Below are 24,948 nucleotides of genomic sequence, written 5' to 3'. Positions count from 1 at the left end.
CTTAGATTTTGTACAAATACATCGTTGGGCAGCATTCCAAAGCAGCACTCGGCAGCTTTACAAATTTCTAAATGTTGCCAGAATGACGATGGAATATACTTTTTCTCGAAAAATAGTTGGTCAAATGATTCGATTGAGCTACGGCCCTACATGTTATATAGAACCACCGCAGATGATCGAGCCACAGGCCTGACTTTTACCTAAGTGCTGCTTTAAACTTTAGACGGCATTGTATAGCGCAAGCCCGAATGTAAGGAAATCACTGCGCGGTAACGTCTAGTGAACTGCAGTTGTATTTGAAGCAACTGAAAAATTGGGTTCGTGCACTTCTCTCACGACGAAGGTTCCGCGCAAAGGTGCAGCCACAAGCGGAATACCTCTCAACAGCCCAATTTTATCTCAATGAATGGCGCACACCCACTTCAACCATTTAATTACCGATAACTATCACTTCAATTGAGCCCACTATTGAAGGAAATTATCACTTTCTTTGGCTATTGTTAGCGGGGGCGGGCGGCCGGGTTTCCAGCCTAAGTGATGGCAGTGCCCGATGTCGGAGAGGACGTTCTTTGTGCTCTCGGGAGAGATTTGTGCGGAGTCAGCTCGTCACCGAAGACCAACTTATGATGCTTTCAAACGCACGTGCTCTCGTGCGAGGGTCTTTGTCGCGTTGGAAGGTTCATAGGTACTGGTCGATGGTGACGCGCTTTGTCGAGCTTCTCCGCCGCCTGATCTGCCGGTTGCGGCGCACACTCGTGACAGATAGGTAGATTCGATATTCAGCCAAGCTAATTGTTGTTGAGAATATTCTGTACAAGTTCAATTTGTCACGCGGCGTAAGCCACGACGGGTGCTGAGGCACCTCCACGTGCTCCGTGCGCACTTCACAGTACGCAGTACGATGTAGTTGCGTGCTTCGACGTAGGCTATATTGTAGACGCTTAGGTTTAGCATAGTCGTGGAATATAAAAATTAATATGCGTGTTTTAACGTGTAAACTACGGCTTCTTGTACGTGCCTTCCCGGCATAAAATTGACATCTGCATGGTGCCTCTCGTGAAAACAGTTCCTAAATAATGTCCAAGGTAACATTTTTTACCAATCAGGGTATGGTCCGACAATATTTATAATATTTAAAACTCGTGGTTAGCTTTAAGAATCCAGTTTGATGAGTTATTCGACGCAACGTGCAATAATGGACTGTCCTTGTGCGGTGGTTGTCGCCCTCTGCCGGACAGTGGTCACATCGTGGTCGCCGTGCCACCTTCGTCGTCACGCTGTAATGCCGTGCACCAAAGCATGTCCACCGTAATTTGTGCCAGCATCGTCAAATAACTTTAGCCACGTGAGTACTATACTTCGGAAGTATTCTTAGTGCGTCCATCTGATTTCTTGCGATCAGCCGAAGCTATTCGCTTACTTTCGCAATCGTCTTCGATGCCTTCTGCAACAATTTTACTGCAAAGCCCTTAAAGGGAGTTCCACTGTGGTTTTCGCTCGGCTGTTAAGGCCCGCGTGCGATGGCGCTGTCGATAGCAAATGTAAATGCAAGGCAACGTGCGTCCAGCCCATGAATTCGTCTTGAAACGTAACAATAACTAATTTAATGCAAACTTTAGCTTGCGTATGTCTCATTCAAACAGACCACCACATCTTTGCATGGCTTTCTTTTTATCCGGTAACCCGTAGTTGTTGCTTCTCGTGTAGCATTTCGCCGTCTCAACAGTTTAGGCCAACTAGCGTTTGTACGGCTGTGGCAGTGAAAGCTGATGGCCTTGTCCAGCAACGTCGCCTCCGTGGGAAGCCTCGAAGCGGCTAAGGCGCCCGTGACGAACCATCGCAAGAGTCGCCAACGAACGGACGCTTAGTACTTCTGAAGAGTCTGAGAAGTCTCTCATACAGCCTAGCTGCATCAGTCTCTATGGCAGGCGTGCATCTGCGAAGGCACATTTAATTAAGATGGAATTAATTAGGGCACTCGAACACACGACCTTTAGCGGGAGTCGAAACCACTTAGAGACATGGGAAAACCGGCCATAACTCCAAGTTGGATTCCAATAGGTGTTGTGGAGGATGACAGTCGAACCCTACTACCTTCAGCGCTAATTAAAGCAAGGCTACTTAAGATATAGTTAATTAAGGCACTCGAACTCACTACTTTTGGTGGGAGAAAACAAGTAATAGGATGTAACAACCGACTCGAATGACCATGTCAAGTGATGTAATGAGTGTCTCGTGAGCGGGCAGGCTTTCGCCTTCACCCTCGTTAGCGTATGCTAAAGTGCGTGTCAACATTCAGCTAGTCTCGCCATGTTTTCAACTTTTTAAGGAAATGTGCGGTGCCGTAGTAGCACCCTTATGTATCAACGAACGCGACATTCTATATATGTGCATTTGGTGCCGTGCTCTTATCTTTTTTCATTAGTGTCGTTGTCAGGGTGCGTAAAATAAATGAAAGCAGTTGATTCTCGCTTGCAAGTCTCTGTATTGACAGGAGGTCCAGTTGCGAACGGCACTACCAGCATATATCAAATAAAGCAAGTTTTTTATACACGATTAGCATTCATAGGCTATACTAACCTCACACTTTGCTGGGCTGTTATCGAGCCGCTATCGCATGACTCACTTTTAAAGAATGCTTGCTCTCCCGTAATCCAGAGTACCTGTAAGGATGAAATGGCTACCAGCAAAGCAGATTGAAGTAATTACGACGATTACTCACAACAATCATAACCATCATAACCATAACCATGGAAATGATAAAAAAAAACATTAGGGAGAAATCGGAAGCAATATTTTTTGCAACTTGTTTGGGAAGTAACTAGCGTACGTAATGCGATCCTGCACAAGGGATTAGGGGCCATTGACCGCATTTTTTTTAAGTTTTGGCTGGTTGCTCGGATGATCTCATTCGGCTAGGCAGCAATGCCCGGATGTTCTTTTTTCGTTCTCGGCCCATACTCTTCTTGGGTGCCCGAATAACGGCTCTGAATTTTGGCTCAAAATCACTTGAAGGTCGCCGACAAGGGGAGCTAAAAGCATATATCACGCTTAAAAAGATGTTCGACGGTTTGTATCGATCCCGGTTCCCTTAGCACAGCAGCCCTGTAGACCACGGTCGTGCGCCGAGAAATCCCTCATAACGCCCTTACTAGATCCAATTGTACACGGGAGCGCTTCGAGATATTTCACGTGCGTTGTGCCGCATGGCAACAATTCACTGATAAAAGTGAGAACGCGTGCTCTCCTAGCTGACAAATAAAATCTAAGTTTAACGTCTGAAAAAAAATATGCCTATACATTCGCGCCGTACTTCATTCCAAGTCAGATATCCTGAACCTCAATTGTACAGGCGCACGCGCTCTACGACCAAATCGCAGTGGAGCGCATTGCCCTCTAAATGCCCTCGCTCACGATTATATGTAAAGCAACTTACAGTGCCTCCCTTTCAGTACTGACATACATGGGCTCCATCTAGGAAAACCTTGATACCTCTAGAGGCCGAAGAGAAGAAATTGCGTCGCGCCAAGACGGTTCACTGTCGACACTCCGCTGAACATAGGCATGTAAGTACATGCGATTACGTCCTCTACAGCAGTCTGAGCGGCAAAGTGTCGCTGCAAGCCGTGCAGCCTTACTCCAACAGTAGCGCCAAGCCCAGAACGAACCTTTCATGCGCATAAGACGCCTGATGAACAGTGGACGATTTCCAATAGTACAAACCGGCTACGTACCCGCATCGGCGACCCATGTGGTACTTGACGACGTCTTCGCCAGGAAGGGCTCAACACCTACAGAGCCCTCATAAAAGTGGCCTACTTTTCAATGCACCATCCCCTACTAAGCGCCATATTCGACGCCAGCGAAGCAATGGAGGCGGAATCGCCAAGTCAATGAAGTCGTCAGAGTGTCCCCACCAAGATGTATCTTCATCATTATAGCGTAGTGGGTCGTTACGTTCCTTGACTGGTAAGCACCCTAACGTCGACAACAGTCATCGTGAGATGGCCCTTGCCGAAATTTTTAAGCTAGAAAGACTCCCCGCAAGATTTGGTATTTCGATTTGTTTACAAATGAGAAACTATTTGACATTCGCATTCGACTATATTAGAAAACGGCACTTTACGAACATCCCTGTCGCTAATATGGAACGATGTTCGTGTCCTATAATTTGCAGTATCGCCAAGTGTTTGTGGTGTAAGGTGAGAACTGCGGTGTTAACGAAACATCCCCAGATGGTAGATTTTTGTTCGCATACCCAAGATTCTCCGTAGAATGCGAACGATCATGATTTAAAAGGACAAGCCTATCTCAATGAAGAATGTACAGCGTTCTCCACTACCCAACTTCCCGCGTTTTATGCCTACTAGGGCGGCAGATGAAATGTACATTCTGTACCATAGCTAATTGGATATTTCGCTCCAGATTTTTGTTTGGTTGTACCCACTTAAGAATTCAAAGTATTCGTGAACTATGCGACAAATATTCGTATTTACCTATACTGATTATTGGATTCTAAGACCGAATCCGATAAGGAATTATTCCGTTCGAAATTCGAAAGTATCAAATATTCGCAATACTTGTTTGTAAATCTGTTAACGGAAAGCTCCCATTCCCTATAATTACTAACAGCCAGTATCCATATTCCACATCTACTCGTTTCGCTTCTACCAACAGCTATTTACTACCAAAATCTAGAAATAATTATGGTAAAATTACTACTAATTTTTCAGCCACACTACTTTGGAACTCATTACCGTGTCACATTAACATATTCTCTCATTTTTACACATTCAAATCAAACCTTCGTAAATTTTTGCAATCAATATAACGATTTGATCATTATCATTATATTAATAAATGCTTTGTGTCATTAAATGTTTTACAGCGTAAGCTAGTGACTAATTTATTATCGTGTTTTTGGTGTTTGCATATAGCTGCTTTGTATTTACATATCCTACTCATTTGTAATGGGAGGTCCCCTGTACAGTCTGTTGACTTTGGGACCTCCCTCTGTATGTATGTATAATCCCCATTTGTAACCTTATTATTATGCCCAATAAAGAACTCTCTCAAACTCTCAAACCCCTCCGCAGGACTGCTCCTGTCCTGCGTGATTCTGCATTGGTGAACGACTGCAGTCAGGCATTTGCCCGTTAAAGAGAACACCACGAAGCGCAGCCGCCTTCTGTACACTATTTTCGTTGCTGCGACTCCTCCTGCTCACGCAATGTCTCCGGCGCAGCCGTTTAATGTCACCGCAGTCCTGACTAACTGGCCTAATTAGACACGTCAAATATCGCAATGCGCATTTCTAGGCACAATGCGACGGACTAATGGGCTAGTTGATAAGGATCAGTAATGAGTACGGCAGCGCAAAATCCGAGATGGGAAAAGAAGGCAACCGTACAGTTAGTGTCCATCCTGCTTTGTTCCCCGTGCTCTTGTTTTGCGCTGCCGTACTCATTAATGTTCTCAAGAAACGCATCGGCTTGTTGACGGTGTAACCCTATGCTGCGCAAAGTTTCAGCTTGAAATATTTTGACGCTTATATATAATGCTGCATGGGCAGCATTCCCAAACGCAATAGATTTCTGTGCCTCTTTTGTAGTATTTCGTCGTAGTTTCATCCTCTTGAAACCTGGTGTACGCAAACTTGTCATTGAATCAGTGACGTGGAGAGTGGCACAATCGCAAGTGAAGAAGGTGTAGCGGGGCGTAATGGGAGGACACAATAGTTCAGTATTTTGTCACTTTTGCTTTGTTTTTTTTGCATAGCGTAATTAAAATGTTTCCACAAGTCTCACTTGACCTTTTTTTTTCTTCTGTACAAATGCGTTGCATCAGCCTCTTGTTTTTTTTTTTAAGTTCCTGACGTCTCAGGTGACTTCCGCAGTAGTTATTTTTCGAATTTCTTCAGCACATATGAAATAACTCACAGACGTTACTTTTGCCATCAACCCTATGCAACGTATCCTGCGTGACTTATTCATTCAGTTATTTAGTTGTTTGTTTATTTATTCGGTAATTTTTTGGATAGTGAATGTTGGCAACACGTATAAAATGTCACCGGCTTACCCGTAACGTTAAATTATTGTGCGAATGATGGTAGGCGAACTCAGTTATTAAATAAAGGAGAAGTTAGCCAAAAGGTAACCAAAGGAACCCTCAACTCCCCTCAAAGTTCGTGGGCTCGAGTGCCTTAATTAGCTCTCCTTAATTAACTATACCTTTGTTAACTTCGCCCTAATTGCCGCAACGCCGAAGTTCATCCGTTCGACTCTCCACCAAAGATCGAAGGTTAGACTCCCACCAAAGGTCGTGGGCTCGAGTGCCTTAATTAGCTCTGCCTTAAATAACTGTGCATTTATTATCTCCGCCTTAATTAACACCAAAGGTAGTGGGTTCGACTCCCATATAAGGTCGAGGGTTCTTAGCCTTTTTATACAATCGCATGGTCACGCCAACGCCGGATTTTCCGCCTGGTGAGCCATATAATGCTTTCGCATTAAAATGTAGTGTTGCCTTCTTCAACTGTGTCGTAACTCAGCCCACTTATATGTAGCGTGTCTACCTATCTGTCTACAATTTGCGTTCTGCCGTCTCAGGTCACCAATCAATGTACAGGCGCAGTTTAGCGGTTGTGCAGCCAGCGTGAGGGATCACTGCTGCTGTCGTAATACGCTGTGGTTTTCCGTGATACTAATGACACATCGAACGGCCCATATAGGTGGCACCGTAAGCTAATACGCGGTAACCAGCTTCGTGGCGAGATACGATGAACGCTTCTTCCTTCGGAGCTGGGAGGGGGCGGGTTCCAACACTCCTTAGTGTACTGTGAACCGACTACCGGTGAAACCGCGATGAAGTGAATCTACACCTCCTACTCGCATTAGCCGCACGACGAACTAGCTCTGAACTTAATTGTTATAAACAGAGCCAGTTCGACGCGGTCTCACTTTGTTTCCGGCTGCATAATCTTAATCTCGGCAGAACGTGCGCGGCATTCGGGTAGGAGAGACTTGGTGTGGGAACAGGTGTTAAGGGTATAATGGCGCGCAAACGACAGAGTGTCTGTCGAGAAAATCACGCGTTTCGATTTGCGGTTCGCTGCTCGAGCGGGAACTCCGAACGCACGCAGTTATAAAATCAACTAGTGAGCTCGCTGGTTATACCGAGCCCCGCTAGCGACACAACGGTCAATCTGGAACGAAGTTTTTTACACACGCGGACGAGGCGCCGGCCGTTGTGCCCATTTACGAATTTGAAAAAAGCCCTTTTTCTTTAATTTAACGATTGAGTTAGCTTATGGTGACCTGCAGTATTACTTTGTGTCTGCTGTATGCAACATGATTTTCTTTGCAATGGCTTCTGCTTTCAATCAATATTTCGTTTATCGGTGCAGTCATCCTGTAGTCGTTCCCAGATATTATGTCTCAAACTCAGAGGTAGACATTAAACGAACTAGCCAGCTTATCATCTGCCATCTCTAACCCTCTTGCATATCACATTAAGTGCTTCTTGATCTGTTGTTTTTCAGATATGTATCAGCAAGCTTCTAGAGTACACAAACAATGGGGTTGTTCGGTTTAGGCGTTTAATTTCAGTCATATGAAATAACAAAAGTTTATAAAATGCTGTAACCTGAAGGATTCCATGTATAGTGCATTCTTGCAATATCAACTATCTGTAGTAACGCAATCTGTAAGACAAAAACAAATGTTTGTGTGACTTGTTTTAAAAAAATAACCTCTATGCCACGGGCAGGTAGCAAATGCAAACTGGCATCATTACCAACATCTTCGCACTAAAAATACTGCACGTAAGCTTGGTGTGTTGCCCTGCATAATACGTTCCTGGCACATATTCACATTTTTATTGATTTAACATAGTTCAAACTAGACGTGTAATAGTAATTTCCTACTTTATTAGTACAAGATTCAACCATATTAAAACATCGCATACAAAAGTAATTTATACTTCTACGTCCAGAATGGTGTAATGAAATATTGCATACAGACTGTGTACATTGCAAATCATAAAGGCAGTCTAGCCATATTTTCAAAGCTCTGGCATATCTGTACCCAGTCAACAGGTAGTAACATGAGAATAAACACACATTCTCCGATTTATTTTTTTACCTGGATGGACCAACTTTAGAAACATCACAAATGATAAAATAGATAAATGCACATGTTTTTTGAACCAAGTGACGCTACAAAATATTGCATGTAGGTTAGAGATGTTAAACAATATATTGAAGAAACTATAGCCATATGTTCTAAGCTGTGGCTTAGCCATGCCAACTCAACCGATAGTAATGCAGACCTAAACACCACCAGGATGCAGTAAATCTGATAAACATCACAAATTAAAAAATAAATAAATGCAAATATTGCAAACATTGTGACACAAATATTTTGCATGCAGACTAGACACGCACAATCATTTATGAAGGCACTGTATTGACATTTTCAAAGCTCTGGCATGTCTCATGCAGACTCAGTATGTAGTAACATTAAAAAACAAACTCTTCACTTTTTCCTACCAGTATGCAGCAAACAAAACAAACATCACACACGGCAGAAATAAATAAATGCAAATGTTCCTCCAGAATAACGTGGGAATAAAATATTACATGTTGACTAAACATATTACACATTCAAATTAAAATAAAAGCACTGCACTTTCAAAGCTTTGACAAGCACTACGTGGACTAAAAGACTGCGCTTTAGAACATCTTCTTTTTTATTTTAAAGCCCATATATCAATAAACGTTTTTAAAGCAAACTGAAAATATCACATTATGAGAACACAAACACTTTGTGGACATGATCCTATTGTACAGTCCAGCGATACCTGACAAACTATCTCTAAATTGTGGACACAGACAGAAAAGCACACGATAGAAATAGGGAAAATAACGCTAGAACGGAGCAGGAAAAACGTGAAATAAAAATACTCCATTTTAGGGATGAGCTCCCGCAGAAACGTTTCAGCCCTCTTCACAGAAACTATCAGAGACTGATCTTGACTGCACACAAAGAGCAAAGCTTTCTGCAAATGAACAATGCACATTTGAACCTGCAACTGAGTATAGTATTGAATCGACTTTCTTAATTCAATTACGTTATCAATGAATATCAAATATGGAAGCTCACAGTGCCGTTTTTCGTACATAATAAATGGGGAATCCTTGAATATTTACGTACACGGGATTTCAATAAGGACAGTCTCATTACCAAGCTGTACAAGTCCGTCAGGGCTGCAGTACAGCCAAGGTTGCTCAGGAAGAACCACCAGTCCAGTCTGGAGAATACAAATATATGACAGTGAGGTTTGGGAATAACGCTATGTGCACAGTTTGTGTGCCTTCATTGCTTTACGCAAAAGGAAGGAGTCCTACCTGCACAATACTTGCTCCAAGCCACCTTTCCAGGTCCTCTCGTGCTGTGCCTTCAATTCTAATTCATGTAATGATATTTTGTGAGAGTACTATACAAAATCAGGACTAATGGTTTTGTTTGTAACCCAATAAAGGCACATCACACTAGCCAAGTTCGGCCGCAATTATTATTTCCATTTTCGTAATGTGTTGTGAAAAACACACCATAGCACATGACAGCACTCTTGCAGGAGCTGGATTTCAGAAGTTGCTGAGCACCTTTCTGATGCACTTTGTCATCACTTTTTGTGCGAATCAGGTGTGCCTTGGTACTGCTGATGCGAAGCGTCCTCTCCTGATGCCATCTGCATATTGTGAAACATGAAATTTGTCAATCCTGTCATTCCACCTCTCAAATGCTTTCGCATACCGTGTACAGCTTAATTGTCCTTGGGTCAATAAAGCTAAGTGGCATGGGCTTTGCTCGAGAGTTTTCTTTGTACTTCCCTCCGCGATGAGAATTGATTTCCACCAAAAAAATACCTTTTCTGGGTAGTCCCATCCTTCAATACATTCAGAACATGGTACACAGGCTGGTGTGACATTTGTCTGAGGAGGTTCTCAAGGGTGTCTTTCTCTGCGGCCTTTGATACCTACTCAACAACAGTGTCGAGCACCTTTCTACAGACAAGCTCATCAGCACTGAGCTTCATCAACTTGAGCACTTCTTTTAGGAGGCAGCCTATCCTGGGGAAGTTCATCAGTGTTGCTCTTGGCACACTTTTGAAGGCTGGAGCTGTCTATTCCTTACCCGTTGCACAGATTACGAGAAAACAAATGGCGTGGATTGACACATTTTGTTTCCAATTTAAATGTGTACATAAAGCCAGCTGAATATTGTTTGTCTCAACACTAAGATACCTTAAGGTGTGTAACTAGACTCAGCATAGCAATGTCCGCGAATAAAATAAATGTTCTTAAAACAAAAGCAAAATTCTATCCACAATTATCGATCGGCAGCCTTGTGTGTGTACCACTTTCTACTCAGAGCCTTTTTCCTACTGTGAGTAACTTCTTTTACGTTGTGCCACATTGTTGTGAATGTCGCCATGCAGCACAGTCTTCAAACTTACGAGGAAACACGTCTGATAAGTGTTGCGATTGCTGAATCCGAGGCTTTGCGCTTGGCTTTCCCTACCGCTGAGGTCAGCTTGCGCAGCTGTGCTCCTTAAAGCTGTTGATATAGAGGCATACAGCCACTGCATGCTTGCACTGACCCCGTACACCAGGAATGCAAGTGCACTTGCCGCAGGAACTGCGAATTTCTCGCTTGAAGGGACAAGACCACGATAGCTGCAAAAAAGCAACAATGCATTCGCCGTTGTACCATGTATATAAGTTTTCTAGCACAAAGACACAGTGAACTAGGTCTTACTGTGTGAGCATTTATAGCCCGGTCACGGGGTGTACTTTCAATCGCGACCAAGATAAAATTTTTCGACAGTGACTAGCTGTTTCCCGCAGACTGCGCAAATGAATGAACCGCAAGTGAAGACCTTCATCGCAATGGAAAGTGCACCGTGTGACTGGGGTATCAAGTTTTCAAAAAAGAAGTGTGCCTGTAAAATAGCACATGCCAAATCATGATACCAACGTCCGCCTAGCTTTACCAAAAAAAAATAATGATAGTCTGACTGATAGGGTATCGTACGTGCGCTTGGTCGGGCGTTAGTAAGGTTAAAGATGTCACTGCTACAGGACTGCTTAAAAGGAAGCTTTAGCTTGGGCCCAACTCCGATGCCGCCTATTCAAATACATATAAAACACAGAAACGCTTTTTGAGACAACCCCGCACCGATTTTAATGACATTTGTTGCACTTGAGCGAGAAATTTACATTGTAGTGGCTGTTGGAAACGGAAGTTCTATATAAGGACTGAATTTTTTTAATTAATTTTCAAAAATTTCTAAGTGGCAAAAATATAAAGCACAAAGTTTACAAGCTCATAGCTCTGCCCCAGGAACAGATATCGCACTTATGTAAACTACATCATTATACAGGCCATTTAAAACGGAAACATTTGATATGACAGTTTATATCTTGCTAGAATTTGTGAAATTACTTACAGGGGTATCGCAAGATCACTACTCACATGTTACATGCTTTTTAGAGCCATGTGTTATTTATTTATTTATTTATTTATTTATTTACTTATTTACCCTCCCAGGGCTTTTCGGCAATACATAAATTTTATTTGCTTTTGTACTATTGGATGCAATTTACAAAACTGTGACATCACAATTTTTTTTTCCTGAGTTACAGAGTCGCAAACATGACAGTTTAGATTTCGAAGAATTGTAGTTCTTTCCGCCTTTTTATTGATAAATCGACAACATAAATCGAAAATTCGCAACGAGCTATCACTACATTCTAACTTTTGCTTTTAAATGCAGCAAGCTTCATCAAATTTGGTGAAGTAGTTGCAGAGAAAAACGATTCATCCTGTCCCATGTATTTAGATAGAAGCCCCAGGGACGAGAATCAAGGGTACATAGTACACACAGCAAATTAAAGAAAACAGTAATGTGATTATGAATGTGCAGAACATTAAGCTTACCTGCACGTCGTAAACACCGTCGTCCTTCACTTGGGAAATGCACTTGGGAAATGCATCGCCCTGACGCGGACGATGTCGTGTCCGATCAGCTGCTCCGCATCACTTACATGGCTAAGCAGACGCTGCCCTTTCGCCCCACTGCAGCCACGAAAAATAATCGCCAGGCGCACCAATCTTCTTAAAGGCGAATAGAAGCGTGTACATCGTCCTTCCAATAAAACGTCCACAAACACAGGCACACACTGCGCGCGGTACGAAACGTGCCCGAACACACGCAGTGAAACATGCAACCAAGGCGGTGTGAGCGAGAGATGGGAGAGATGTACACCCGGCTATTTGAATTTTACCCGGCATGCGGCGCTCTCACCCCGGCGCGACAGCGCCGCTCGGCGGTGCCGTTGTTGTCCATAGTCAAGCACGAGATTACCTGCGTACGAGATGGCAGCTCCGTTTCTGGTTGACGCCAGGCGCGGACTTCACGCTCTCTTTCAGGTGGGTCCGATGCACCCGTCGTTCCGCACGAACACGCGACGACCCACGGGCTCGCGTTCTCGTCAGTCAGCAATCGCAGCGGCCGTCGTCACCGTTCCACCCGATATGTCACACGGAAGACTGCTCCTCTCCGTGTTATGACGACGCGAATGTATCCGACGAGGCCGGCCGTTGGAATCCCTGTCCGCGCCGTCGACTCACGTGCGCGCTCCGCGAACCATTTGCCAGCGCGAAACGACGCTCCGATAGGTATTCTGTCGTGATAAGCTTTCCTTCATTGTCTTTAGCCCGCTACTTATACCGAAAGCAGTTATCAAGTCAGACGGCGTTCCCTCGAGCAGGCAGACGGATAAGGGCTATCGCCAAGCAGCGAGCGACTCTTCTTGTTTGAGCCTGCGAAGCTTCAGCCGCTCGGACGATAAAATGGGGTACGGAAGCGAGGGGATGGAAGAGACGTCTGAACCGATTAGACTGCGTGGCCATCTTCATTTTTCCACAAGCGCCGTCGTTCTGTCTCAAAAGCCGCGTGGAACATAACGATAACATACAAAATAAACCAAAGCTGTCGTTTCGAGATGGAAGTAACATTCTTGACTAGTATAGACGCATATAGAAGACATCTCGAAACCTCAGGTAGTCATTTAGGTAACAGCTGTCCGCCATTAGTCGTCGCTGCGTATATTGTGTTTTTATTACGCCGATGGCTGTTTTGCATGGCGAAAGCCTGAATTGTGAGTGACCAATGCGTGGGGAAGGTCGCTGAACACGCAATCCTTAACAGGCTAAAGGACCACTTAGAGGACAATAATATATACACTCACGACATGCTGGATTTTAGGTCCGCACTTTCCACGCGGGATGCCATGAAGCAAATTAAACACCACATACTCGACAGATATTCTTGAAATACAAAGGCCATACTGGGATTATACTTGGAAAAAGCGTTCGACAGCATCAAGCATGAGTACATCCTCAAAACGATAGAAGACATTGGACTCGGGTTGAGAATGTTTAAATACATCAAATCCTTTCTCGAAGCACGCACGGCGATGATAAAGATCGGAGACAAAAACTCGGAAGTGGTTCAGCTCGGAGATCGAGGAACTCCCCCAAGGATCGGTGATCTCCCCGTCCTTTTCAACCTGTGCATGATTGGTCTGTCCAGAAAGCTTGGCAACATTAAGGGCATTGACCATACTTTTTATGCTGATGATCTCACGGTATGGTGTGCTGGTGGCAGTGAAGGGCAGGTACAGGACGCACTGACTGAAGCGAACAAGATAGTGGAAGAATACCTGAGGCCCACTGGACTCAGGTACTCCCCACATAAATCGGAGTTGCCGCTTTATTGACGCGAAAAAGGGGGCAGGCCTAAGGGCTGGAAACCTCTACCGGAAAGCAATATACACCTACATACAGAAAATGGTGCCAATATTCCCAGAGTCAACGTGATCAGGGTACTAGGCTTTTTCATTGATGCAAACGGTGGTAACCATACGGAGGTCAAGAAAATCACCCTTAAAACGGATAATGCGCGCAGGATAATCAGACGCCTGGCAGGAAGACACAAGGGCATGAAAGAAAATAACCTCATCAGGTTAATCAACTCTTTCGTACTCTGTCATATTTCATACGCCGCCTGCCATGTACAACTGGACGCAGGTTCAACTCAAGAAGCTTGACACAGCGATCAAGGAGGTTCTTAAAAGCGCATTGGGGCTCCCAGTTCGAACCAGCAATGCAAAATTGCTCAACTTAGGAATACACAACAGGACCATGGAGATCGCGGAGGCTCAAGAACCATCACAAATAGTGAGACTTTCTACAAACACCTCGGGAAGATCAATCCTGGACAAGATCTTGATCAACTCCATTACGGATCCAGCGCAGTACGCTAAAGTTAATCAAGAATTCGAATAGAACATAATTGTCCCACCGCTACCCAGGAATATGCACCCAAAACATAACAACAACAGGAGAGTTGCACGAGCCAGGGCGTTAATCAAGAAAATGGATAAAGGGGGCAGAGGAGCCTGCTTTGTTGATTCGGCTGCTTACAAGGATCGAACTAAGTTCGCGGCGGCGGTAGTGGATCATCAGGGCAATTGCACCAACTGCGCCATGGTCTACACTAGAAAACCTGAAGTCGCTGAACAAGTTGTCATTGCATTGGCACTAACAGACGATATATTCTAAGAAATATATAGCTACTCGAAAACAGCTATTAGAGCTTTCAATGGGAGAAAGATTGCCCCACAGGCTGCGAGAATAAGTAACAAAAGGCAAACAAATGTTACACGTTACAATTATTGCTTCCCGGCGCACCTTGCTTCACTTGATGGCATTCCTGTCAATCCAAATGAATCGGCCAACAGCGTCGCCCGTGACCTTAAAGACCGGGCCGCTTTTACATATGGTTTTGATTCTGCTAGATTGGAGAACTTGCAGAGAGATACGCTCATTACATACAATGAAATTACAAGACATTATTACATGGGAAGGAGGGAGTTTCCACCCCCTCATTTTAGGCTAAACCGAGCACAAGTAGTTACACTTAGGCAATTACAAACAGTCTTATTATTCACCTGCACAAATAAAGGAATGGTATGACATTGCAGACATGAATATTATATGCAAAGCATGCAAAAAGGAGATATGCACGCCTGAACATCTGCTCTGGGAGTGGGGGTCGCTCGGCCCTGGCATTTCCCGGAATCGGTTTTTAAGGATGATCAGATCTCCAGATCATATCCCTCAAGTCCTGGCTGTCCAGTACGCCCGTGATAGCGCTAGAAGGCTTCACCTCCCGGTCCCAACATGGGACTAGCCAGGCAGGTGGCAACACCTTGTACAGGAAAAGAATAAAGTTTTTCCTCCTTCTCCTCCAGTGAGGAAAGGCTTAAAGGGCTACTCACCAGGCTCCATAGCAAATTTTGGTCATGCGCTGGAAGTTGTTACGTGTCCTCTAGGGAGCGTTCTGCCACTAATATTTTTTTCAAGTCTGCTCATTAATAGCCGAAATAAAAATATTTCAGTGTCGGGAACCCAATATTTCAGGAGGCGAGCTTCACCGCCAACACAGAGGTTCTCTCCACTTGCCCCTTATAGCTTATGCAAGCGAAATTTTCTTCCCTGCGTTCTCCCATACCGGACCTAGAGGATAGTGTGACGCATACGTCAAGGGCTCGGCTTAATTTTTTTTTTCTCCTCGCTTTTTTGCGGCGCGTCGCACTTCCGCTGAGGGCGCCGCGTGCGAGTTGCGAGTGTCTCGTTCCGCGCAGCACACGATTTTGCGCGCTGTGCTCGAGGACATTTGACTAGCGGGATAAGTCTGTGCTACATGAATACTGAGGCAGACACAAGCGGATACAGAGCATGATCCCGCATTGGAACACGATAGAAAATGACATAGTTCGGTGACTGCGCCCGCGACTCCACGACGTGGGAACAAGCAGACGAAACGGAAGTACATCTCTCTTACTGCGGTGCGAAGTAAAACAAAAACATGCAGACATTTGGTTCGTCTGTTTTATTATTTCTTTAATGTTTAACTCGTCTGTTGAAGCACCAGATCCCAGTAATAGCATATTTCGCCATGAATTATTCTCGAAGTCACGTGTCACCACGAGCGACGTCACTGCGCGAACAAGTGTACGTAGACGACTGGCACGTGTACGTCATCCTCCGGCTTGGAGCACGGCGGCCGCGAGGAGAAGGGAAAACGGTGTTCGGTTTGAAAGTTCAGGTATTTCCGCTGCGCGTAGCGATGTGATACTTTGCAGACACGATCGTTATCGCGCATTGTATGCTCTGCGCTTGTCAGCTGAAAATGGCCAGACTTGGTCAGCGACCCTTTAAGAAATGCTGTAAATGGAGGCCCAGGTGTATTAGCGTTCTCTACAGACGGAAGGCTCGCTTAAGCGTTTGTTACAATCACGCGCAATCTACGCGTCTTTCTGAACACTGCTTTGTCGCAATTTTAGATATTTCAACGTATACCTGTTCTGCTGGTTCCGGTAGAATCCCTTGGACCTGCGTGTAGCGGTTCCCTTTCGTTATCCAGCTATTACACGAAGAAGCTGTTAAATTAAATTCTGTGACTTTTGGTACCCAAACGACGACTTCATTATGCGGCACGGCGAAGTGGGCGACCGCGGACTAATTTTGGGCACTTGAGGTTATTTGAATTGCACCCAGTGCACCGATATACGAGCGTTCTTGCATTCCGCAGTCGGTGATCGAACCCGCGACCTCGTTCTCGGCAGCTCAACACCATGGCCGCTCAACTACCGTGAAGGGTTTCAGTAAGAAGTGCTCCGAATATAAGCCGTATTTCTTCTCCTTTGGGGAATTCCCCTCTTTCATCAAGCGGACCACTAGATCCTCATCACCTTCAGAGCTATCGCAGTATGTTTCTCATGCTTATAGTACACGTTCTGAATGGTCGTCATCATCTTTATTCAACACATTCGGTGTTTTATAGAAACGACCGCGGTGCTCCCCAAATTGAAGAGAACAGCGGAGAAATCTGTGTCACATCATCACGGTCACAGTGCCCGCGTCAGCCCAAAAAATTAGGGCGGTCGGATGGAGCCAATGGCAAGAGGAAGGAGACGTTCGCCTTCGTTTTGCGGTCTACTTCAAGAATACTAGCCAAATCAAATCAAACCAAGTTAAATAAGCCATATTGAATAAAACTCGTTTCATTCTCGTTGTAACAGTTTTGGTAGAGGTGCGGGGTAACACAAGCAACGGCCGAGCCGGAAGCACTCATTCGAAGTCCTTGTCTCGTCAGACTACCATCTTCACCTGATGACATGTCCAAAGACGCAAACGCTCAGTCACCGATGTCTGATGGTACGCGGAGCTATACTACTGGGAGCCTCGTATATTCACCGGGAAAGCGGCAAAGATGTGGGCGAGTGGCTAAACTTCATCAATGACTGAACCAGTCCGACGGATAGCACAATGCCAGGCAAATGTCCAACGTTGCCTTTCCGCTCAGTGACACCACGCTTATCTGGTTCAAAAACCACCAACAAATGTTAACTAATGGGGCGAGTTTCGTCAATCAACCAAAAAAAACGCTCCTGGGACTTAGACGCGAAAAAATAAACGCGCAGAGCACACCCTGGCACACAGAGCCCTACTAGGTGAGACTTGCACTTCCAAGACCTAGGAGATTTTGAAATTATGAAAGCAACCAAACGCAAGAATGCTCGAGGAAGACAAGGTCGTACATCTATCTGTTCATGGGCATATCAAAGGAGGTTCACATGATCGACAACGACAGCCGGCCTTCAGTTTGTGTTGTTATGAAGCACTGCCACGTTTTCAAGGCACAAGCTGTCCAGGCACGACAAAACGGCACGTCACCTACCTGATAACCAACTTTTCACGTCAAAGAAGTCACTTGAAGTGGGGTGCATACCCAGTTACGCATATCCGGGGACCCAAGTTGGGATGAAAGAGGTTCCTCGAAGAGTGGCCCATACGCAGTGACGCATACGCTACGTCACATATCCGTAACCCAAGTTAGTAGCAGGCTTTTAGCACGCCCGAATATAAGTCCCCCCGCCATAGCCTTCCCAAAGTTTCGTTTGCAACATAGACGTTCGCGAATAGATCCAATCCGAGCGGCGCTGCACCCTTCCATATGACAACTTGTGCACTCGGGGTAAGGTCGAATCTCGCGGACCTCACATGTGCTTCCTCAGGAGAGCCGAGTGGCGTTCTGCACGCCCAATGCAGTACCAGGGCCTTCTTCGCTGTACACGGGAACCGAGTCTCTAGGTTTGCACCACCAGCTGCCGAGTTTTTCCTCCTCCGTTCCAACCGCTTGGCCAGTGCTGTCACGTCGCAGTGATGTCTATAGATGGCTTTATATCTTCATCCATCAGTGCGTCTGTTAAAATTCCTCCGAGTTCAGCGTACTGATTTTGCTTTCTTTTTACAAGTTCTAAACTAGGGGGTTTGACGTCGCGAAAATACGCAGTGGGCTATGAGGAACACCATGCTGGAGAGCTCCGCATTAATTTCAAACGCCTGGGTGTGCATTTAGGTGTGCCTAGGCCTAAATGCACACTCATTTTTAAATACCGCGACCGCGGCAGATAGTCGAACTCAGGACGTGGTGCGCGGCAGCAATACGCCATAGCCACAGAAATTTTGCAACTTTCTGACAAGTGGTGAGTTTGTGCCGACACCGCTCGAATTCGGCGCAGAGGCGATGGTCCGTCCCTTCAGCAAGCCCTCGCTAATGTTAACTTGTTTGCGCAGTGGGTTCATCCATATTGAAGAAGAAGCCTGGTATTGTTTCAATTCTTAAAACTATGGAGAGCGTTCACGCAATGCAGTCGGCATGTTTAGTTAACGAGTACTCGTCTAAGCGTTAAAATAAACCACTCCTGAAGCTTCACACGATTTTCACTTGCTCAGGCTCCGTGCGGGGTGGCCGTTTAAGCGGGATCTTTCTTATTTCATTTCTTTCATAGGAAATCAGGTAGCGGCCAGGAAATTGGTTTAAGCTATTCCAGATGTCTGTGTGTTCACAACAGCGCCGAATTCCCTTGCGACACCTTTGAAGCTTGCCGAATTTACTCGAATCACGTCACTATACAGAACCTTATCTGCCGAGGCGGTCGTCATTTGCAAGAAGAACCAAAGGGATTCATTCACTAAATAAACTAATTACATTCACTTACGTCTTCGCCAGAAACCTTACTGCACACAATTATATTGAAAAGTTGAATAGACTCGTCCTATATGTACCGTGCGAGACACTGACAGACTCGAAGCCGTGGTGAGGCCGTGGGATCAAAGCCTGGCCGCGTCGGCTGCATACCGATAGGGGCGAAATGCAATAAAGCCCGTGTCCCGTACGTTGGGAGCGCGTTAACCATCACCTGGTGGGTAAAATTAATCCGTAGTCCACCCCTATGCGGCATGCCTCATAATCAAATCGTGGTTTTGACATGTAAAACGCGTTCCTTTCGAAGCCGTGGTGGGCGAGGCAAAAAAAAAGCTTCGCTTTAAGAACACCTGGCGTATTCCTGAAACATTTTTTTTAAAGAACTGGAATAAACAAAAGGTAGATGCGCGGGTGTTCTTCGATAATGTAGTAAAATAATGCTGGAAAGGCCGTGTGTATTGGACATGATTTCAAGAGAAACAGCGCGAAAGGAAATTGCAACATATTGTTGGAACTTGAAAAGGTTTCGTGCCATATTGGAGAAAATTTCACAAGACTGAGGTCACAAAGCGAAATATGCGCGCAAGGAATAGCACTAGGCAGACTTTGTTAATTTCTGATGCCGCAGTAGTTAAGTACAAAGACTGGAGGAAATCATGGCAATCTGAAGCTCTTCGTTCGTGAGGCGAAAATCGTTTCATGCGCGGCGCTTCTAAGCGTTCATGTTGCTTTTCGTGCCATTAAGCGATGCGCGTGATTCAACACAAGTACCTTGGGCGAGTGTAATAACCGTCACCCTGTTGCGCGAATACCGTTAAACAAATGATCTAAGTGCGTCTGACACGGTTTATCACGCTGATCCAATCAAACTAGCAAGTTCAATTAACTTTAACGAATTGCAAGAAATTTTACTTTGTTGCAAACTTACAATAAACTAAAGTAACAAGCGCCTCGACCACGAGAGAGCCGTCTACAACAGCACGAGCTCCCGGCACACCATCCCCGACCACAGCTTTGCTATCTGTTGCTCAAAAGCCAAAGACAATCACAACCTGCACGTCTGGAATATCTGAGACGTGGCGTGCTTCTGGATAGAGATACCGGGCGCAACGCAATATATGGTGAGTGTCTGGTAATTAAGCGCCGCCATGACGCAGGTAACTACAAGTCCCCCGGCATTGATTTAGCACGTGGCAACTCTGATTTCTCAATTTAAGTGGGCGTAACACGCACAAATTCTTTTATGCGACAACCACCGGTCCGGTTATAATGAAATCTATTGCATCAGAGGGGAAAAAAGAAAATCGAATTATACTTACTCGTGAAAGCGGAATTTCAATTTAGGACCAGGAATTTATTTTTTTTAATTCTCGAAGATTGGTAAGTTTCTTTTTTTTAATGAAGCGCGAAGTTTACAAATCTTTAGCTAGGTATCTAAAGACAGATCCATTGATGCCGATGTGACAGATGACGCTTTAGCGGCCGCATGCCAATGAATAATGACACATTGTTAGCACGATTTTTTTTTTATTATTGTAAGATCATGTCCGTTACGAGGTTATATTCAAGTTCATGGATGGGCCAAACATACGCAGAGCAGGCCCACGCCCGTCGCGCATACTGTAAAGCATACCAATTTCCTACAATAATTACTAGGGAGAACTCTGACGTTTGTGTGTACCGGAGGTACGAGCATGACGTTTCAGGCAGCGTAGAAGTGATGGCCAGTACATGGATTTCCATAAACATCATCCTTCTGGCTTGAAACGACTTCGCGACATTTCAAATTAATCATTTTCAACAACGTATTGCGTCATGCGTCAGTATCAACAATTAAATAAACATACGTAATATTGTCCAACACCCGGATGCAAACAGCGGATCTCTGAACACTGAAGCGCGATATTAACGCGACAGCGTTGAGGCCCCCGTGTCGCAGGAAATTCGGTGTCGGTGTCGGCGGACTAGTCCGCGAATGGACAACTCCGCCGCCTACAACGGGAGCAGCATGAAAAAACTCCCGAGACAGCGTTCTGTTGCTCGATACGTGCTACATAAAACTGCGTTTCCAAGCGTGAAAGAAGGTCGCGCGTACGCGCAAAATGCCTCGAGCGGCCAGTGGCGCGGCGATTTTGCGTGTATTTGCGTACTTCTTTCATGCTCGGAAAAACACTTTTATGTAGCACGTTGTTGCGTGTGCCGAGGTATGCGTGGCCGGCAGGAGGCCCCATTCCACGCGGAGTTAGAGACCAGAAGAACTTTCTCGGCGAAGAAATCTATATAATGCTCCCATGATGTGGTGGTTATAAGTAGAGAGCAACCGAGCAGCTGCAAGCTGCTTAAGTAACATCCCTCAGATCCCATATTCCCCAGAAGAAATGACGAAACAAGGACGAAACAAGGTCGAGAGAGAGAGGGTCCGGGCAGCCTCCGTATAGTCCTAACGGCACCCTCGGTGGCCGGCGCTTCCTGGAAACGCGCTGCGGCGTCAGGCCGATCTGGCGGGTGGTCAGAGTGGTGCGCCGGGGAAGTTTTATGGCCCGGCATAGGCAAAAGAGAACCAAGTTCAAGGCACGCGGTCGAAACACAGCGCTCCTTTGGAGATCGTCCCAAGCACAGCGGGAGTCGGTCGTGGTGCGGGAGCCACCGGAAGCAGGCGGGGGTGCATTTGCTGCCGGCACGGGGAGGGGCCGCATAGCAGTCCGTGAGCCGATGGCCGCTTCTGCCGCGGACGCCGTGCGGCAGCGAGGAAACCTGAGCCGTGCACGCTGTCGTCGTGTGCCCGAAGCAGACACTATGCGGGCACGAATGCAGCCTCCACAGTCGCCACACAATAGCTCTGCACTCCCGTCAAGCAAACCCCAGGGCACAAACATAACAGCGTATTGAGCCACTGAAAGCTCTATCGAGAGTTTGTCATGTTCCTCTACAATTTTTTCTTTGACGCTTTTCATTTAATAATAGCATTTGAGAGGTTGACAAATAATTAAGACTATCTAATTTGGTGCACTGACAAAATAACGGAGTATCTCCAAGCGACGGCAAACAACATTAGCTTGTTTCTTTCCAGCTACGTGGCAATCTAATATATTGAACGCTTGGCTCAACTTACGTGGGACACCCTGTATATATTCCATGCTTCAAATAAATAAGTTTTACTAAGTTCTTGTCCTCTCTCGGTCTCGATGTGTTTTAGCATGCGCTTCAGTTCCATGAATCGCTGCAAACAAGCCCTGCTGCACGTCCTTCTATGGGTTGGCCGTCCTGGCTGCTCCGGCAGCAGCGAACGTCGGCCAGCCGTTCATTTCATTCTGATCCGGAAGTGGCCATAGTAACTGGACAGGAGTCACTCGTTCTGGCAAGCCTGCTGACCCTTCTTGAGGAGCACCACTCTTGAAGAGAAGGTCATTGTAGTTACTACCTAATGTCGCACAATTCCCTACCTTCGAACTACAGTTGATAACGGTAGAGTTAGTGACATTACTGACTAGAGAATCTCTTCGGGCTGTCCTACGCGACAAACACAACGAAAGGTGGTTCGTTGCACTGAGAGGTGTACAACGCTACAAACGAGGATTCAAACCTATCTATATTGATGCACGAGGAGTTTATTGGTGCGGTAAATCGAGCAAAACAAAGCACCACTAAACATCTGAAACCACCTAGAACTCATTCAGCGGTCGACGTTGACTGTGAGAGGCTCCGGGCAACGCGCCGCAGATCTGAGACACGTGCTCGTAGGGCATTATCTGTAGATGACATTCGCGGCGCTAAGAGAATGCAAAGACATACCCAACGACACCTGGACAAGCTACACAGGAAGCAATGGCGGGCCTTCTGTTCCGAACTTGACCCCAGAAAACCGCGGTCAACAATATGGAGTAGTGTCCGTGGCCTGAGAACCCCGCCGACTGCACTGTCTCCTTTCAGTTATATTGAGCTATCCCGTAACAGCAGCGGGCTGGACGTGGTGGAGACTTTCTGCTCCAGCTACACTGGGTCACTGCTACAGCGATGCTCGCAACTTTGCCCTGAGCAGCACAGGAGGTCTCAGCGACAGTGAACACTACTGAAGGAGACGAACCTTTTCCGATCATGGAGCTACTTCGCACGTTGGCATTAGTTAACAAGGCGTCACCTCCTGGTCTTGACTGCGTCAGCAACGCCCGGTTCACACATTTAGGCGACAAGGCAAAGATGTGCCTACTTACTATATTCAATGCCCGCTGAAAGAGTGCCCGTCTTGAACCTTGCTAGAAACAGGTTCTTGCTATCCCCCTTCTCAAGTCTGGCAAGTCTCCAGCAGACATAAACTCCTATCGTCCGACTGTTCTTCTTAGTTGCGTGGGAAAACTTATGAAGAAGAGAGTATTGACGCACCTGGACTGGTTGCTGATGAACATGAATGTCTACCCTCCGCAAATTCCAGTGTTCAGAAAGGGCCGCAGCAGCATAGACAACGCGATTAGCCTTGTCAACTGCGTAAAGTTCAAAACATCCGCGCACAGCATCACTATCGGACTAGTCCTCGACATCCAGGAAGCGTTCGATAACGTGACTCACGAGGCTATCTTATACGCTCTGAAGCTCGTTGGAGTTGGTGGGCGTGTGTACCGCTGGATCTCAGACTACCTCACTGATCCGTCAGCCTACGTGTCCACAAAAGAAGGTGACACAGCTCCGCGCGCAGTACATCAAGGAGTTCCCCAGGGTAGTGTTGTAAGTCCGACGTATTTTTTTTTACATTTGTCTTATTGTACTGGATAAGGGCCTTCCCACATCGGTCTAAACATCTATTTATATGCAGATGACATTTGTATATGTAGGTGTGGTCGCAACAGACTTGTCCTACGAGCAAGATTGCAGAAAGCTATCAATTCTATTGAAAAAATTCTAGTCGCACGAAGTCTAACGATGTCACCAGAAAAGTGTGCTGCCATAGCTTTGACTAGGCGTGATGTCTCGCGTTACACGTTAAAGATTCCGTACTTCCATTCTGTACGTGTCAAGTCACAAGTTTCTGGGCGTGACAATTGGCAGACTGATGACTTGGACACTCCACATTCGAATATTGAATGGAAAAATTGGGTCATACGCGAGAATCTTCCGTATGCTACTCAGCAGGGGCGTCTGCGTCAGCAAGCGTCGACACCACGTATTCGAGCACACGAGGGTTGGAACCTCCTGCGTCTAACCGCGCGCGACAGCCATGTCCGGGGAAAGGGGAAACCTGGGGGTTGAGCGATGCCGGTAGCACTGCGAGTAGCTTTTAATTACATCGTGGACCAGACAGCTGAGTCTTGGACCACCTTCACTGACTCAAGAACGGTCCTGAAGTCCCTTAAGTCGCCACGCACGCAGGAACAACTCCTAATAGACATCAGACGCCTATGCAATAAAGCCTGCGAACTGCATCACAACGTTGTGCTACAGTGGTTACCAGCCCACTGAGGAATAGAAGGCAACGCCCAGGCTGACCGAGCTGCAAATGCTGGATACGACATTTCGAGAGAAATGGTCCACATAACGTGTGTGTGTGTGTGTGTGCGTGTGTGTGTGTGTGCGTGTGTGTGTGTGTGTGCGTGTGCGTGTGTGTGTGTGTGTGTGTGTGTGTGTGTGTGTGTGTGTGTGTGTGTGTGTGTGTGTGTGTGTGTGTGTGTGTGTGTGTGTGTGTGTGTGTGTGTGTGTGTGTGTGTGTGTGTGTCATTGTTTATCCTGATCATCACCCAGCCTCTGGAATATCATGGCATGCGAGACGCCAGA

The 24,948-nt window shown here is 45.9% G+C and overlaps 1 protein-coding gene across 2 annotated transcripts in view; it reads right to left on the bottom strand.

The window, feature by feature from the left end:
* LOC142590332 (putative phospholipase B-like 2) overlaps positions 1 to 12,759 on the bottom strand; it is a 41,017-nt gene extending 28,258 nt beyond the window's left edge. The window contains exon 1 of one of the 2 annotated variants that reach the window (XM_075702375.1): positions 12,430 to 12,759. The gene's annotated coding sequence lies outside the window, so the exon portion shown is untranslated. The remainder of the gene's footprint in view (positions 1 to 12,429) is intronic. The other variant, XM_075702374.1, reaches the window with a different exon arrangement.
* Positions 12,760 to 24,948: the final 12,189 nt, after the last annotated feature.

This window comes from Dermacentor variabilis, chromosome 8 (assembly GCF_050947875.1).
Source record: "Dermacentor variabilis isolate Ectoservices chromosome 8, ASM5094787v1, whole genome shotgun sequence".
In the NCBI taxonomy this organism is placed as follows: domain Eukaryota; kingdom Metazoa; phylum Arthropoda; class Arachnida; order Ixodida; family Ixodidae; genus Dermacentor; species Dermacentor variabilis.
This window is presented reverse-complemented; position numbering and strand designations above follow the sequence as displayed.